The 19,854-nt window shown below is 37.1% G+C and overlaps 1 protein-coding gene across 43 annotated transcripts in view; it reads right to left on the reverse strand.

The window, feature by feature from the left end:
- The window catches only part of LOC108032711 (meiosis regulator and mRNA stability factor 1), a 430,692-nt gene that overhangs the window by 328,017 nt on the left and 82,821 nt on the right, over positions 1-19,854 (reverse strand). The window lies entirely within an intron of this gene.

Below are 19,854 nucleotides of genomic sequence, written 5' to 3' on the forward strand. Positions count from 1 at the left end.
GTGAAGACACGCCCGTCGGCTGAATAAATTTGGTTTATAACCTGTTTATCATAAGCGGATGTGCGCAGCTACCCAATGAACGGATTTCTGCTAAGTCGAAATCGTACAGCTGCTACAAGGCAACAACAAAGATGCGAGGAAATACAAAAAGGGACATCTGGAGAACGGCAGGAACACACAAGACTCGGAACCATGTTTTCAAGGAGACCGCGGGCGGCATAAGACGGGCATTCAGCAAAAGCAAAGCAAATCCAGTAGTGGCAAGCCCGGTTGCGAAATGCAGAGGAGGAGGAGCAGCTGTGGAAGGAGCCGGCATACCCACCCACACCGAGGTATTCGGCCAAGCCTTGTGTAACACTCCAAGATGTGGGCGAAGAACGGGATGCCTCGCCTTCGTGCTGGTCGTCGGAGGTTCCGATCAGTGATCGCCAATTTCTATTCGGAAATCAGCTAATCGCAATCGCACTTTTAAAAGCTCACAATAAGCTTTGGTGGCACATTTAAAGCTTTTAATTAACATTTTTATAATGTATGAAGAATTTACTTTAAGATAAAAACAAGAAAACAACGATATATATATTATATATAGTGCAATGATTGTGGCTGCTGAGATGGCTTACAATGCGCTTGTGCGGTTAATCGTTCTTTAATTAGAAAGTGACCCGGGAAGTGTCATTACATCACTTGATATCGGAACCAAGGGTCTTGAATTTATGATAGCTTCTATTTCCCTTATCACAGTCCGAACTATATTGTTCTAACTATCTTTTTAGATTATTCCAGCTCTTTAAATTTCACCATTGTCGTTGTGTCTGAAGATCTCCGGTTGAAGCGCATAATGTAAGTTATTAAATGAATTCCCGTGGTTTATACCATAAAGCCAATTGCGTGGTACCTACCAAGATTTCTGAGTTCTCCTGGGGAATAGCACGGCGTTCTGATTTTGCAGCAACAAATGCTAATGGCTTCTATTTCCATTATGACGGTTCCTAATTCTTCATAGGTCAGATCCGCTGTAGAAACATACTTTAGCGATAAATGTTTGGCGATTTTACGGCCTGAGAAGATAGAGAAAATAGCTTCTTCCAATTCCTGAAGCTTATTCGGTGCACCAACAAAATTCGTAGCGTTGTCGACATATAAATATTTTCCTTGTGGATTTTTTTAAAATATTAATTTGGCTATTGGATCATTAATATGACAATAGTTCAGAATGTTTTGCATCGAATGAAAGCGCAGATACTTCCAATCTGCCTCCAACTCAAATGAGATTATCCTTATCCAAGAAAGGCGTTAGGGCGCTGAGATTACTGCCTCGTCCGACTTCCCGGCATTTCTTTAATTCTTTGAATTCGGATCTAAAATCATTGTGCTGAATTAATAGGATAACTATCTGTCGGGATTGTTCCAGCTCTTTAAAATTCACCATTCTAGATGAGTCTGAAGATTTACTTTTGAAGTACATGATGCAGGCTACTATTCTTAGTAGTTTATCAAATGAACTCCGGTGGTTTATACCATTAAGCCAATTCAGACTTTGCGTGGTAGCTACCAAGATTTCTGAGTTCTCCTGGGGAACAGCACGGCGTTCTGATTTTGCCGCAACAAATGGTAATGGCCTTTTTGATGATAGACCATATAAAAACAGGGGACCATAGAACGAAAGACTGAAATTTGTAAATTTAGAAAAACTTATTCCTTTGGCGCTATGTCTGCAGCGTTGCTTTCCGATGGAACAGGGAGCCATTCCTTTTGCAACGATGCTTCTTAAATGGTGTTAATTCTAGTAGCCACAAATGTATCCTTTATTCTCTTTGGGATATATCCCGGTCAACACAATTTCGGAATCTGCCCAAAAATATGTTGCAGTTCTTTGTAGCGACAATTGTTCATTTATGGTCGCTGTTAATTGAGCACCTAAAACTTATGCCTTTAATTCTAGTCTCGGAAGGCCAAACGCGACTTTGCACATAATAACTGTTACGGAATGCCTTCTATTGCTTTAAGCCGTAAACTAAAATCACCTTTTTTTGACTTTAGATGAAAGTTGATCCTTGCATTTGAAGTCTAAGATTTTCCACCAATGCCATTTATTTTAATTGCTCTTTCGAAAATGACATTAATTTTGGGATCCATAGTCAAGCAGGGGTCTGAATTCTGCCTTTTATATTTACTCGGACAGTCGCCACGAGAAAATAACAGGATTGCTTTTTACTCGCGGATGCTGCCGTGATGTATTGTATTTTTTGGTGCATTTAAATAAATACGAGTATGTCTTGGTTTAGACGTCATTAAAGACGTTCTGGGATTTTGTTTCTTACAAAAGAAACTGTTATATTGTGTTTTAGCTCCAAATGATGCACATGTATTTTTCTTCACCCTTTTCTGACCCAATGATTTCAAGTGAGAGAAACCTTTATTCAAGAAAGTTTAAAAATTTTCCTTGAATTTGAACGAATTGCTCATACAAGAGGTTTTGACGATCAAGCTTTTTCGTCAGAAGATAGAGTAGCTGTGGATCCCATTCGCCTATCTCTATGCCGATGTTATTGAGAGCATATAAGTGACTACGTCTTCTGTGCCAAATACTTGCTTCCAAGTTCGATTCCCTTTCAATGTCCTCTGCTGTGGATGCGAAGAATGTAACATCCGCTTACAAGAAAAACAACCGATTGTAGAATTCTGTCCTCAACTTGTTGCTTAATTTTATTAAAAACAAAAAAGGAAGTTTGTATTCCCTTGCAGCTATAAAAATAATCAATAATATTATTTAATTGAATTCGAAATTCTTAAAAATATAAAAATGTATATTCCCAATAATATAAGATAATATGTCAAAAAGCCCCAAAGCTATAATTTGTTTCATATTATTTCCCACCAATATTCGGATCGTTCCTATGACAGCTATATGATATAGTCGTACGATTTTAATAAAATTTAATTCGGAATTCGGAATTAATTAAATAATGTTATTTCCAAGCTTATAAGGTTATATTGTTTTTTGACATATAACCTTATAAGCTTGAAAATAACATTTTCAAGATATAATTTTTAATTCATGTTTTCCGACTAATTTCCCGATCGTTCCTATGGCAGATATATGATATAGTCATCCGATAATTCAAAATTCAAAACCAAATAAAAAATGGGTAGAAGGTTATATGTTAAAAAACACCGAAGATATAATTTTCCTATATTATTTTACCACTAATTTTCCGTTTGTTCCTATAAGAGCTATATGATATAGTCGTCCGATTTTGATAAAATTTAATTCGAAATTCAGAACTAATTTTAAAATGTTATATCCAAGCTTAGAAAGGTATATGTTAAAAAACAAAAAAAAAAAATTTTTTTTTTTAAATTTTTCCCCGATAGTTCCTATTTGAGCTGTAAGATATCGGACACCGGCTGGTTCCGACTTATATACTACCTACAAAAGAAGGAAGACTTTTGGGAAGGTTTCAGCCCGATAGCTTCAAAACTGAGAGACTAGCTTGCGTAGAGACGGACGGACAGACAGTCATGGCTAGATCGACTCGTCTTGTGACGCTGATCAAGAATATACATACTTAATGGGGTTGGAAACGTCTCCTTCACTGCGTTGAAAACTTCTAACTGAAATCATTATATCCTCTGCAAGGGTGTAAAAATGCATTGTTAAAATAGTCGTGTTCTAACGTGACTCCTTTACGGAGATTATTTTTTTTTGTTATCTCTGGAGTTACATTTATCTCACAGGGATTCAAAGTTAATAAACGTTCTCTGTAGTAGATAGATACATAGACTTTCTGTTGTCGGAGTCCCTTTTGTATTTCCCTTTTACATTCTGAATTTGCTCTCTTATAACTGTGCTGTTCGGTGTAATTTTAACTTTTTTTATATAATCCGATTATGAGGTTTTTTTTGTACTGATGTGCCTGATGACTGATGTCACTCGTTGGATATATATATATGTAAATTGGCTTTGAACAGATCGATCAGTAGAACAGCAGTTTATCTGGTTCAAATCGCCTGGTTGATAAGAACCTGTCATTTTCCAACGTAGATCTTAAAGTGTTTGATCTCCAATTTGATCGGACAATAACAGTCTTCAACGGTCAACAAGGCGACCACAAGACGGGCTGCGGAGAAGTGAATTCGTCAAGATTTCTTTCGTACTGATTTTATTGAGCATGGATCCGGTTTATAAACATGATTTGGGGTTACAAATGGACAACACGGTTTATTATTAGACTACAGGAAAATAGCATAAATAAGCAATAACATCTAGCAAATGTTGTGAAGACACGCCCGTCGGCTGAATAAATTTGGTTTATAACCTGTTTATCATAAGCGGATGTGCGCAGCTACCCAATGAACGGATTTCTGCTAAGTCGAAATCGTACAGCTGCTACAAGGCAACAACAAAGATGCGAGGAAATACAAAAAGGGACATCTGGAGAACGGCAGGAACACACAAGACTCGGAACCATGTTTTCAAGGAGACCGCGGGCGGCATAAGACGGGCATTCAGCAAAAGCAAAGCAAATCCAGTAGTGGCAAGCCCGGTTGCGAAATGCAGAGGAGGAGGAGCAGCTGTGGAAGGAGCCGGCATACCCACCCACACCGAGGTATTCGGCCAAGCCTTGTGTAACACTCCAAGATGTGGGCGAAGAACGGGATGCCTCGCCTTCGTGCTGGTCGTCGGAGGTTCCGATCAGTGATCGCCAAGGTGGACGCCAACATGACCACCCACACCAAGACCCCGTCGAGCGGGGCTTGCACTTTGGAGGAACATTGGAGAACCGAAATGGGCCGGGAACGCGGCTAAATGCAGGGGCAAGGAGAAAGAGACATACATGCAGGCAGCATCCGCGACCTAAAATACGATAATGGGGTTTGTTGAGAAAACAGAGAAACAAACTCCATCGTACTTACCTGCTGCAAAATAAATACTAAATCCTCTCCGCTCCCGCTCTCGAGTGTTCCAACGTGGAGCCCGTGTCGCGAGGGCGAATTAAGGGCGATAGAAAAGGAAAGCAGTGAGAAAGGATGAGAGAGAAAGGAGTGAAGGAATTCGGAAACTTACCTAGGAATGTTGCAAAATCACAATGTACCAGGGAAGGGGGCGCCTCGATAGGCGGTCAATTTCCACTGAACGATAATGCGATTGATGGGCACAAGCAAATGGAAATACCGGTTATTTTGAATATCGCGGCAAGCAAGTGACAACGCTGCCCCTGCTACATCAGGTGATGAGTATCGATATCGTGGGGAAGCATGCTGGGCTATCTATAGCCGATAAATATCGGTGACCAGTGGGAAAAGATGGAGGATCGGTGCGGGAGATTTCAAATTTGCAACAAGGAGGATGATCAGCGCTGTAGAGCCTCAACTAGAGCGCCTAGAGAGTTTTGAGACCAAGGATGGAGAACGTGCAAGTTTGGAGATCAAGTCGGTGACTAAGGATGGACAACGTGAGAGTGAGACCAATTATGAAAATGAGAAGAGTTGGAGACCAAGGATGGGGAAAGAGAGAATGGAAACTTGGCGGGCATGGTGAGATTGCCGTATGCAAAAGGGAATAACGGGACTTCGCTGGACTTTGCCACATCTCAGCAGCGGAACGGCACAGAAGCGTGCCACATGCATCACAGGAACCATAGCTGCGCGTAAAAGACAAGTCGGTCAAACTGGAGCCCTGAACTTTGGACCCGCAGTGTAGAGATTCAGCAGATCGTGCGTAAAAGGGAATACCGGATCCGGGAGGCACTATATAAAGCCGCAGGAGCTGGAGCTCGATCACGAAGAGTCAAACCATCAAGATCAGATATCAAAGTGAACAGTCAAACAACCAAGTAAACTACAAGGGAGGCACAACTAGTCGTCGGAATCAGCGCCGAAGAAGCCTACAAGGAGCAAGATCGCTACATCGAGACGAAATACTGGCGTTACGCCTGGCTGGTCTGTCAAAGTTTGTGCAGTGAAGGTCGGCGACAAGATATCGTGAGCATGGGGGTAAGCCTGTCTAAGCTCCAAGCATTTCTTTGGCGTTTTCCAGGAGAGCCTACAGTTCCGACTCGTGAAGTTTGGGATCGGCGTTTGCCCGAGACCCCGATACCAGAAGCCACTCTACGTCCACGCAGCCAGGAGCAGTTCGCAGAACATCGCTATCAGCAAGCAAGGCACCATTTCGCGACAAGACAGACCGAGCCCCGCAGGAAAGTCACGGATAGTAAGAGAAAGGGTTAGGCTAGGGTGGAACCTTCGTTAACAGTAGGCGAAGAAGCGGAAAGAAGTGCGAGGCAGCTTCCTAGCGTTTGCCTATATTGCGCGATCTAAGCAGAAACTCCAGAGGAACCATATAGAACCAAGCAATTATATAAATTATGTGGGACAACTTTGAACAAATCAAAAATGAAAAATTGAACTGACGAATACAACCTGGAACCATTAAACTCCGAGAGACTTACAAAAATTAAAAGATACGATATTTTTAAAAGTGGTGCAAACCTACCAGTTCACTTGAATTCTGAGTCACATCCAAATAAAAATCTGAATATCGATTTTAGTAAGAATCAGTATGCTCACCTTTATGAAATGTATACAAGATTTTAATCTAGTTCCTAAAAATGTAAATCAAAAACCATATTTAACCCCAAATGACATTAACTTGAAGGCTTCTATTTTTATGATGGATCTTTTATATCAAAATAATCTGTGAAAACTGGCCCTATAGATGTGAGAATTTTAATAGAACTGGGGTCACCAATTCATGACAGAACCCAAGCTTAGTATCTGCTTATACATGATCGTTTAGTTGACTATAACCCATTAAACGGACGGTTTTTTACTTTTTCGATTGATGTTCAAGGTTTCTTTGATAATAATAATAATTTTATTCAAAAGGAAATTGGAATTGTATTCGAAAAAGATTGAAACTTGAATAATATTTTTTTAATAGAACCAACACATGGCTTTGCATCGCTAAATGCAAAATCGCGGAAGACTGTAATTTGGTAAACCAATAAACATCATAAAATTGTTTTAAATGATAGAGAAAACTCTTTTAAGCAAACTCGTAAGTTTTTACAATCGGAAAACAGATTAGTTAGATTAGTTATAAGCTCCTTAATATTGAAGAAATTTGAGGGAACCGCTTTTCATATTGTTCAACACATCCTTAGAGCGGGGTGTATTCTTTAAACAACACATACAATATTTTAACATTTTTTAAACGTAGCACCAAAACAAAAATATGTTATATGCTTCATTTTAAAGTGGAGACTAGTGTGTAAAGAGCTATAAGAAGACAACAATAACTAAAGGAAATTTCATTCATTCTTTCACTTTATAAATGTATTTTTATGCTACTAAATAAACCTATGACTGTTTATTTCAAGCTAGAATTACAGGTTTACTTGTATGCTGTCGCGCGGGTATTTCATTCCTTATTAGGGGTTGTGAGTCCCGTGATCTTGTCAATGAGCTTGCGCATCTACAGGCTTGTGCGTGTGTCCCTTTTACTGCGTTTAGGGAACAGACATGTTCGGGTAGCTCATGCTTGAACTCTTTTTTATAAAAATCTTTGACTATTGTAAATTAATAATAAAGAAGTAATACAATAAAGTATTAACCAGACAACCACCAATGAATAAATAATAACGCCCAATTAGATTTTAGGTGTACCACACGCTCTCAATGCCAGAAAGGAAGTGAACGAGAATATCGATAGGTCAATAGATCAACGAACAGGCGTGATAGATGTCAAGACAACAACGAACACATTTTGGTGTGCATAATTAATAATGTTACTTTTGCATATTTGAAGATGCAAATTTCAACATGGACAATTTACAAGTTAAACTTTTTTGGGCGGAAACAAAAACGTGTGTTTGAAATTATTCCCCTCGGACTCGTGTGTCCCTCTTATTGCGGCAAGGGACCATGTTTGGGTCCATAGCTCTGGCTGATATCTTTATGACCCTTTCGTGGAAAGGAGAGAATCCTTGACAATTTACCAGTAAAACGTTCTGGGGCGGAAATGAAAATATGGGTTTCGAAATATTTCCCATGTCTGAGAATCATTAACTTAAGAAATTTATTTTATTGGTCTTCTTTGGATTTCTAATTTAGTCTTACAATTATAGAAAACATATTTCCAAACAACTTTGGATACTTTGGATTTGCGACCTTTCTCACGTGCATCTTTTTAACGTGACTATTAAACCCGAGTGGAATGTTAATATTATGTGTGCATGCAGTTTAAAAACTTATTATATTAAATACTTATATAAAAAAATGAACAATTTGTCTGCATTTGAAACGCCACGACAAATGAGTTGGATATTCGAAAAAAAAAACTAAATAAAACTTAAATGAATAAATATCTTATTTTTGAAGTAACAATGAATTACGATGCATTTTTGCGTAGGGAGATAGAGAGAATGAAATTTTTTTTTATTGGTATCATTGAGCATTTTTACTGAAATTTTATTAACATGGTTGGGGTGGCATCACCTGCAGCCTACACTTCTGCTCAGCGAAACCGAAACAAACACCCTAGACCGTTGTATCTAACAGAAGGTTGCAAGCAAGGTTTTTATGTCTTATCTTATTGATCAAAATGAATTCCTGCACGTGATTTATTTTTAAAATTTGAAAGCTTGTAAGTATTTTATCCAAGAATTCTTTACAACCTCACATTCTTTCTTTCCATAACACCCGTAACAGAACCGTGAACAGAACCTCAACCAGCTCGTGTGGCAAAAACGTTATGGTCGTGTTTGGGTGTCTGAGTTAGGGACATGGCTAAATCGACTCGGCTACTGATCCTGGTCAAGAATATATATACTTTATGGTCGAAAACGTTTCCTTTTATTTTTTACATATTTTCCGACGAATCTAATATACGGTTATAATAACTGAATCATGACGAGGTTGAAAATCGGACAATAGTCATTTAATATTGAAATTATAATAAGTTGTAATCAAAATTTTAAACATTAATAAAAAAAATTTTTTTTTATTAATAAATATTTTGAAATAAATAAATAAAAGTTAAATTTCTTATCGTTTCGATTTACTACATAAGCAGGTCATTTTCAGATATCCATAAATTTCGGCTGCTATCGCTCCATTTTACAAGCACTTGAATATTTTGTATTTGAAAAATTTTTTCTTCCATCCTTCAATTTTTAAAGTTTACCTTCATACAATTTTTCTTTAATAGGCGAACCCTTATATTTTTTAGTGTTTTTTAAATATAACTTCCTATGCTTGGAAATAACAATTTTTAATTGGGTCTGAATTCCCAATTTAGTTTTATCAAAAACCGACTGTATCATATAGCTGCCACCTGGAACAATCGGAAAATTGATAGAAAAATAATATGAAACAGTTTATAGCTTCGGTGCTTTTTGAAAAATGTTCTCTACCAGGAAAGCATTTTCTTCCATCCTTCAATTTTTAAAGTTTACCTTCATACAATTTTTCTTAAATAGGCGAACCCATATATTTTCTATTGTTTTTTTAATATAACTTCCTATGCTTGGAAATAACAATTTTTAATTGGGTCTGAATTCCCAATATAGTTTTATCAAAAACCGACTGTATCATATAGCTGCCAGCTGGAACAATCGGAAAATTGATAGAAAAATAATATGAAACAGTTTATAGCTTCGGTGTTTTTTGAAAAATGTTTTCTACCAGGAAAGCATTTTCTTCCATCCTTCAATTTTTAAAGTTTACCTTCATACAATTTTTCTTTAATAGGCGAACCCATATATTTTTTAGATTTTTTTTTTAAATATAACTTCCTATGCTTGGAAATAAAAATTTGTAATTGGGTCTGAATTCCCAATTTAGTTTTACCAAAAGCCGTCTGTATCACATAGCTGCCAGCTGGAACAATCGGAAAATTGATGGAAAAATAATATGAATCAGTTTATAGCTTCGGTGCTTTTTGACATATATGCTATACTATTTTTTTGTATTTTTTAGAATTTTGAATTCAATTTAATAAAAATCGGACGAATCTAAGGTATAGCTGTCGAAGAAACGATAAAAAATAGTTATTAAAAAAAATTGAACATACCAACAATGATTATTTTGTACAACTGCAAGGGTATACAAACTTCTACTAGCCGAAGTTGATTTCATTCTTGTTTTATTATATATTTTTTGTTAAATCTTATATAAATAGAGTAGATTCGTGATAAAAATATAAATCTACTGGAATGTTAAGAAAAAATCGATACTTTTCACAAAGAATCACTCATATTCTAATTTTAATGGAAAATCATTTTTTGTGCAGACAGGGGTGACAGAACAGGAAAATGTCTTAAATTAATTAATAAATTAATTAATTAAATTAATTTTGTAGAAAGAGTTAGCTGAAACTGGAAGCCTATTAAAAAAAATTGAACATACCAACAATGATTATTTTGTACAACTGCAAGGGTATACAAACATCTACTAGCCGAAGTTGACTTTCATTCTTGTTTTATTATATATTTTTTGTTAAATCTTATATAAATTCGTGATTAAAAATATAAATATACTGGAATATAAAGAAAAAATCGATACTTTTCTAATTTTAAAGGAAAATCACTTTTTGTGCAGACAGGGGTGACAGAACAGAAAAATGTTTTAAATTAATTAATTAATTCATTAATTAAATTAATTTTGTAAGAAGAGTTAGCTGAAACTGGAAGCCTAGGAATCTGCATGCCAAATCGCACTCCTCTAGCTTTTATGGCTTTCGAGATCTCAGCCTTCACACGGAGAGAATGACATAAGATCGACTTCCCTGGTGATCCTGCTTAGGAATATATATTTCTATCTATATAATAAATCTATACCTACCTTATATTTATAGAGACTTCATGTTCCACTTTCTTTCGAGAAGTTTTATTTCTTCTCGTTATACACATGTCCTATCTGATGAACTAGAATATTTTAATTCAACTGTAATTATGTTCTAGTCTTTCCGTTATATACGTGTACATCACATTTTCAATTGCTTAATATATCTCAGCCAGTCATGAACAACATCCAAAATGTACTTGGTTTGAGACCCCTCATAGCTCAAAACAATAATTTGGTATATTCAAAAGCATGTACCTTCTTGAGATAGTCTGGTCTCACGATTTTCGATCTTACCCTTTTCCTTTTGACCAAGAGCAGTCACAACATGGCCACATTGCTGCTTCTAAGAGCGGAGCACCTACCTTGCTCCGCCGCCTACTGCCGTCTCTTTAAAGGAAAACCCGTTGATCAAAATCAACTTCAAACCCTTTGGCAGAGACTACAAGAAAGATTCAAAAGTTTCACTACCTTAAGTTTTTCATAGTTGGTGAAGCAGCCAATCTTTTCAGATACATGTCTATGACGGAATCGGCTTATGATCAGCATGGGAACGATTCAATGAACGCTATGATTGCCAAGGCATATCGTAAACTCCTTACTGAACACTTTCATGATGCTTCTGCCCCCAAAGGCGAGGTGTATAATCATCGGAAGCTTACTCATGAAATCATTTGTGTGCTAGATGCGGTTAGGGATACAAGCTATGACTGCTTAGTTATTTATCTTGTAGTGGCTAAAATTGACCCAGACTTTAGAAGGAAGTTGATAAAGGACACCAGAGGCGATGCATCACCAACCGTTGCAGTTTAAATGCCTTAATGATAGTTGTGAGGATTTTTAGTTAAGCGAAGCTACATCGGCAATCAAACTCGATCCTGGCAGCCACAGCTTTGCTGACCATCAGCTGTGTAGATGCTTACAATTTCAAAATCTGTATACCAAACAGCGGAGCTCTTTCGGAGACATTTTATTGAAAAATGAACAAATTTTATAAATTCTTTCAGGTGATAAGAAATTTGATAAATGCTTGATATGGAGCTAAGCAAGCAATATTCAGAATTTATAAGACGCTTTCAAATTCACAAGTTTGTGTTTACGGCTGTTATAGTCAGATCTTCTGGGTAGCCCCTGAGCATCGCAACTTTTAACGGATCCTATGGAGAAATGCTCCAAGAGATCCTCTTCAATACATTCAACATTGTACAGTAACCTGAACAAGCTTAAAACAGTTTCTTGTTGTCAGATTACTGGAAAAAAAGCGCGGGACCACCAGGATAAGCTGCCCACAGGCCAAAAAATCATGGCTGAGGACTTTTAAGTAGACTATGTCCTTACCGGCATTGGATCTAAAGCCGAATAAACAAGCTGACGTGACGGGCTCACCTGATGCCCAAGGCATAAGCTTGATCTTTGCAAATGGGTGTCTAACAACAGGCGCATCAGACACACTAGGCAAGACGAGCTCTTAATGACCTGGAATGGGGTTAAAAACTCCCACCAAAGCTGGCTGAGTGGTGGCAGACCTGTCGCGACGATATCAGCTACTTAACAAACTTAAGGAATCGGGAAGAATCGAATACATGGATTTTCAGACGGATTTATAATGCAATGGTTGTTGCACACGCTATAAAAGCAGAAGATTTTTATCGCCAACCGTATTTCAGAGATCCTGGATGTCATACTACGAAGCGCATGACATCCCGTTGGCCCACAGAATAACCCCGTCTTTTACGCATCAAGGCCCCAGAAGAATGCAATACATCATACCCTAAGCACCGCAACTTTCAACGGATCGTATGAAGAGATGCTCCGAATGATCCTCTTTAACACTTTTAACTCTGCACCTATGGAACAAGCTGTACACCGTTTCTTGCTCTCAGAATACTGTCACACATCCTCAAAAATTGTGCTTGAGGACTTTTATGTAGACGATGTCCTCACCGGCGCTGAAACTGAAGACGAATTGATTAGCCGCCGCGACGAAATGGGTGTCTAACGGCATCGTCATTAGCCACGCCCGGCAAGACGAGCTTCAAATAACATGTGCTGTTATGGCTTCAGGAATGCAATGGGATCCCCAAGACGACGTCCTGTCCTACAAAGCTTTACTTTCTACGGAGCCAGATGCTACTAAATGGCAAGCATTGTCAGATATCTCACGAATTTTTCATCCTCTAGGTATTCTGGCGCCTGTTTTACTACATTTCAAAACTCCACAAGAAGCTGGCTGAGTGGTGGCAGACCTATTGCGTCGATATGAACTACATTACAAACCTATGGTTTTCAGACAACGAATCGGGAGAAGCCGAATTAGATAGATTTTCAGACGCATCTATACCCTGCAAGCGAAAGGGCGATAATTCTATCGCCTATCATCGAGAAGTCACTTCTGGAAGATGGAAAGACGATAGTACACATTTTACAAAATCAAAATATACATATATCGCGTAGAAGTAACTTCTAAGTCACTTCTGAGCATAAAAAGGCGATAGCACACATTTGGATCGCAAAGAAGTAACTTCTGAGACATTTCTGGACGATATATAGACGATAGCACACATTTTACAAAAACAAAAAGGGTCGCGATCGCGAAGAAGTATCTTCTGAGTCGATAAATAGATGATACAAAAACAAAGTTACTGCCGTTATCCTTTATTTCTAAAAATTCCTCTCATATAGTCAGTTTATTTCGCAGTTGGCTTGTGGTTAGTCCAGTTTTGTATAATCTTTGCTTGTTTCTTTGTTTTTACTTTTTTTAAATTGTATAACACATTAAAATGTTCAACTCAACGAAGAATGCAAATTTACGTGAACCTGTAAATTACTTCAAGATATTTTCTTATTATTTGTTGTAAATAATTTTTAGGCTCCGTCCTGGCGAATTGCCAGAAGATGCCGGCACTCGGTTCCGATGATAGTATAATAATAATAATAATAATTCGTAGTTTTGAGATAATGTCCACCTTAATTGATGAACATAGTTTTTGTGTTTAGAAGGTATTGAAATCGTTTCTTTTCCATAGCTTTACAAATAATCTGATTTCCGTTTGTAATTGTCGTTAGATACTTTCGAGTTTGCGGAAAAAAATGTTGTGATGTTTATAAAATTGCAGTTTTTCGAGATTTTATATTTAGCAAAGTAATTTCATACAGTTGTTCTGTTAAAAAACTAATATTCAAGTAAAACACAACGCCAATTTCCTTTAGAAACATTTTTAACATTTTCTTAACGTAATAGGGAAACTCAATTTAAAATCATTTGTTGTCAAAAATAGTTGTGATTAATGATTATAATAACTAGATTAAAATCTAATATACTTGTACAAGGTGAGTTCCTAAGTAAACAGGATCAAAATCAATTTATTTTATTCAAAATAGTCTCCTTCTGCTTTAATACACCGTTTTGCACGGTCCAAAAGCATGGCGAACGAGTGTTTTAGCTCGTGGCCCGGTTTGGCCGCCAGTAAGCCGGTGCAAGCCTTTTGAATGGCCTCTACGTCTACATAACGCTTTCCTTTCATCGGCAAATGCTCTTTTCCGAAAAGATAGAAGTTGCACGGTGCCATATCAGGTGAATACGGGGAGTGGTTGATAGTTAAAATGTGATTTTTGGTCAAATAGTCGGACACAAGCGTCGATCGATGAGACGGCGCATTATCGTGCAGCAAACGCCAACTTCCATCTTCGCAATATTCGGGAACGTCGAATACGGCGCACCAAACGTTTCAAAACTCCAAGGTAGAATACCGTATTAACGTTTTGGCCGGGTGAAACAAATTCTTTGTAGACAATACCCTAGGAATGATTAAAACAAATCAGCATTGTCTTCACTCTTCCAGGCGCAATTTTTTAGGTTTCGACTCGTCCGGTGTCTTCCATTCAGCACTCTGGGGTTTCGTTTCGGGATCATATTGAAAACACCACGTTTCGTCACCAGTCACAATCTTGTAAAGGAAGTTCGGGTCTTTTTTCGCCTCTTTAATGATGTCCTTCGAATGTTGAATTCTGAGCAATTTTTGGACATCAGTTAATTTGTGTGGAAACCGTGCACACACCTTTTGTAAGCCCAAATGTTCGGTCAAAATGCGATAAATCGATGTTTTGCAGATGTTCAATTCTATTTCCATGAATTTCAATGATGATTTCTGCTGATTTTTTATGAATTCACGCACAGTTTCGATGGAATTTTCGGTGATCATGGATTTTTGTTGGCCCACATGTTCATCGTCATTTATGTCCTTTCGACCACTTTGAAAACGGTGAAACCACTCGTGCGCTCTGCTACAGGATAGGCAATCATCGCCATAAACTTGTTTCATCAATTGAAACGTTTCGGTAAAAGTTTTACTAATTAAAAAAAAAGGTAATGTAGGCTCTTTGTTCTAAGCTCATTTTTGCACCGATGACAAAAACATACTGCCACTTAAAACGCATTACACTCACTTCCAATAAATGAAATGTCATGAAATTTTTGCTGGAAGTCGATAAACGATAGCAGATTCTAACGCACCAGATGACATATAGATTAAAAAAGTCCTGTTTACTTTGGAACTCACCTCGTACACTCTTTATTACTAAAATCGACATTCAAGTAAACTTTCAAGTTTGATAAATTATATGTAACACTTGTAAATCCAATTATTTCGAATTGTGGTTAGCCGACAATTTCACATTCCAGTTGGGTTGGCTGCCATGCCCAAGGCTTATTCTTCTGTCGTCGAGATTAACGTATTTTTATTACATTTATTGAACTCTTTAATTACAATATTCATATGGTTTTCCTGATTCATGATGGTGATTGAGCTTTTAGACTTGGTACAGTTGTTTCTTTCTACTTTCTATTTAGCTGTTGGTTACCTCGATGGTTACTATCTGTTCAGTATTGGTATATCATTGTATTAAGCTGCTTCCTTGATGGTTTAGACTTTGTTTTGGATGGTTTCTAATTGTAAAGTACTTGGTTGTAGATGCTTACTATCTGTTAAGTCTTGGTTACACGTTTTTTTTAGCTGTTATCTCAATAATTTAGACTTGGGTTTGGATGGGTCCTAACTGTTATCAAATAATCTTTTCTAGTCTATTGTTAGGAATGATTAAATTACACAAGTAAATGTTCTTCAGATGTCTTAGCTATTCCGTTTCAGAATCATTATCTAAAAAAAGAAAAATATTCACTTATTTTCGCAAGTGAAAACATGCCACCAAAATGAGATGCACACATCATACTTGACCGTCATACAAGTCACTGACAAGATCATACATCTCAAGACCATCCCTTCTTTAAAACCTGTAGTTTTAATTCAAGACAGAAACATATTTTGTGGGATCATTTAAAATCTGTCTTATTTATTCTATTATTGAGAATACATTTTATTACATTTTTAGTTAAATATATATTACAACTTTCTGACTACAACCCACTGTATGAAATATACTGGTTATTATCCTTCGCTAAATAAATATTTCTCACAATTTAATATTTTTCAGATGTTGGATTACTTTTAAAACATTCATTTGTTTCATCCCACATTACCATTAGATCATGTTTCGAAGACATCATACCCTAATATATATATATATGGACGTTGATGCACTACGAACAGTACAAACAAGTGTCCCAACGACACCAAGCACGTGCTTGTTACGCGCGGGGCCCTTTTATCAATTCGGGCAAAAAATCCGAATTCGCGAGGAAGATACATAAAACAAATAGAGACGGGACACAAATGAAAATAAAAGGCACAGCTAAGAATTAAGCAAATGAGTTAAAATGTTAGTTTATAATACCGGGATAGAAGTTGAAATGCATATTAAATGATAAAGTTTATTATAGTTAGTACATAGAACGCGAAAGCGCTCGTGCAGACAAAAATTTAATGTACATTGTGGCAAATTTAGAGGATAATAATTTCGTATTAGTCTAACAGGAACGTTGAATGTCAGGCGGTTTAAAAGATCTGCAGAATCAATGTCACCTCTTATAAGATTTTGTATAAAAATAGTACAAAGCATTGTTCTACGAATTACAAGTGTAGGTAAATTAAGCAATTGTAATCTACGCTCAAAGGAAGGAAGCCTTACGTTTTGATCCCAGTTCAAACTACGCAGGGCAAATAAGAGAAATTTTTTTTGTACCGACTCAATACGGTCGATGTGCACTTGATATTGTGGACTCCAAGCCGGCGAACAATATTCCAAAATAGGTCGACAAGGGATGTAAATAGTTATTTGGTCTTAGGGTCATCAAATTCTTTTGACCAACGCTTTATAAACCCAAGAACACTCATGGTTTTGTTAACAGTGGACATAATGTGGCAGTCAAATTTAAGTTTAGGGTAAGGAAGAACACCTAAATCGTTAACTGAATATATACGGTCAAGTGGCGTATTTTTAAGAACGTAATTGATAAACGTAGGAGTGCCCCTATGAAAAGTCATAACGTTGCATTTAAGGCAGTTCAAATTTAAAAGGTTGTACTCACACCATCCATGAAAACAATCAATACGGACTGTAATTCAAATCCCGACGCTATATAAATATATGATAAACTAAGCTTAACATCATCAGATCGTTAATAAACAAAGTAAACAGCAATAGGGCCCAAATGACTACCCTGAGGCACTCCAGTTGTCACGTAGATCAATTTTGAAACAGCATTCTTGAATATAACCCTCTGAGTCCTACCATTCAAGTAACATGAAATTCAAGATAATAGATTACCAGGAAACCCAAGCTGATCTAATTTAAATTAAAGAAGTGAGTGGTTAACGGAGTCAAAGACCTTACTAAAATCTGTATATACAATGTCAGTCTGAATTTTTTTCTTAAACCCATTTATTACAATAGATGACAATTCGAGAAGGTTGGTGGTGGTCGATATTCGCTTAACAAAACCATGCTGACACGGTGATATAAGCGAGGAACATAAATGTTGCAAGTGAGAAGTGATAATACGTTCAAATGCTTTAGGAATTGCTGACAATTTAGAAATACCTCTATAATTTTGGGCATCTGCTTTCCCACCTTTTTTGTGGAGTGGAATAATAAAAGAGTCCTTCCAGATAGAAGGAAAAACTGATGATGAAATAGACAAAATAAAAATTTTAAGAATCGGTTTACAAATGGTTGATGCACAAAACTTAAGAAAACATCCAGGAAGTCCATCTGGACCGGGAGAACATGTTGGCGTTGTTGTTGCTAAATCTCTTACGACAGAGCTTTCAGTGATTACAGGGGAGAAAATACATATTGCCTTATTTGAGGGATTAGGGTAGTTAGAATTTGACCAAGCTGTCAAACTATAAGTAGTTTGGAAAAACTCAGCAATTAAATCAGCAATTTTAGAATCCGACGATGCCTCCATTGAGTTTAAACGTACCGGTGAAGGCAATGCCTATGCCTTACGCTTGGCATTAACAAAATGGTAAAACTGTTTCGGATCGTTTGAAAATTCAAATTTACATCGACTTAGATACATAGAGTAGCAATGACTGTTGAGAACATTAAAATCTGTTCGAGCCACAACATATTTCGAAAAATCTGCTGGTCTACCCAATTTTTTATACGTTTTTTATAAGTGTTAGATTTAAGGTTTTTAAGTCTTTGAAGCGCATTGGTAAACCAAGGAGGTCTGTTTAGGTTTGAAAGAAACCCATCAGGTACGCATTCATTAAAGAACGTATTTAAGACTGTATAGAATAGTTCAGTGGCACTTTCAATGTCTGTACAATTGTACAAGTCTGTCCAATTATAATGAGAAATCATATCGTCAAGTTTATTATAGTTACATTTACGAAAACATCTTATTTGAGTCGGAGAAACTAAAGGAGATAGGGTATCAGAGCAGGGGATGCACATTGTCAGTTCCATAGTTGGATGATATAAGTCTTCAGGTACAACAAGAGCGTCAATTCTACATACTGTGATTTCAGACGGGTCTGAAACAAACACAAGCTCTAATTGTCTCTTGAGGAATTTTTTATAAAGCTTACTTGCTGTAACGATAATTCTAAAAGGCCATCTACAAAATCATGGGCGGATAACGGCATAGCGACAAATGAGTCAGTAAGAGGAGACCAAGAAATATCAGGTAGGTTAAAGTCACCTAAGACAATCAAAAGGTCTCTGTTAGAAAGAAGGGATAAAACAGATTTTATTGCAGACAGATGGTGCTCATAAATTACTAGGTCAGAGCCAGGTGGAATATAAGAACATGTAACAAAAACAGATAAAGATTGCAAAGAAACTTTCACACTTAGAAATTCAATTTCATTCGGGATATGAATGAGAATTCTTTCAGATGTTGGGCTAGAGGTAACGGAAATCAGGACACCGCCCCCTACATGAGTGGCGATCGGTCGTATAAGTATTTAGGTTATTAGCCAGAACTTCAGAGTCGGATATCCCTGGTTTCAGACAAGTTTCCGTAAAAGCTAAAAAATCTTCTGTAAATGCAGAGGAGTCAGCATAAAGCTTGGGTAGCGTCATATTTAATCCCCTAACATTTTGATACGCCAGCATTAAACTTTTTAGTTGTTTGACACAGTGGAGGGCCGGTTATTTGTTCTCGGTTTATTTGGAATAAATTCCTTAATTACTAAACCATCATTAAGCCAAAAGCTTTCAGAAAGTAAAACATTAAAAACATCAGGCGGAGCAAATATTTTAAAAGAAGATATCCTACGAGCATATGAAAATCAAAATTGTTCAACTGCAATATCTTCGGATGGGAATTTTTAACGTATAAATTCCAGATAAATTCAGATATTGTATCTGGCGTGAATCTAGAAACAAATAATTGCTTCCTTTGTGGGACAACTGAAAGTTTCTTACGCTCCCCAGCAGCAGTCTGAACCTCACTAGGCTGAGATCCAGGAACGGTGCCTACAGTACCTATAGGAACGGTCGGTACCGATTTCTTTGACTTAGCCAGTACAGAAGCTTTTAGTCCGGAAACATGGACTTCACTCGAGCTAGCTGTATCCATACGCACAGTTGGTTCACTTA

The sequence above is a fragment of the Drosophila biarmipes genome, unplaced genomic scaffold (assembly GCF_025231255.1).
Source record: "Drosophila biarmipes strain raj3 unplaced genomic scaffold, RU_DBia_V1.1 ptg000015l, whole genome shotgun sequence".
NCBI lineage: Eukaryota > Metazoa > Arthropoda > Insecta > Diptera > Drosophilidae > Drosophila > Drosophila biarmipes.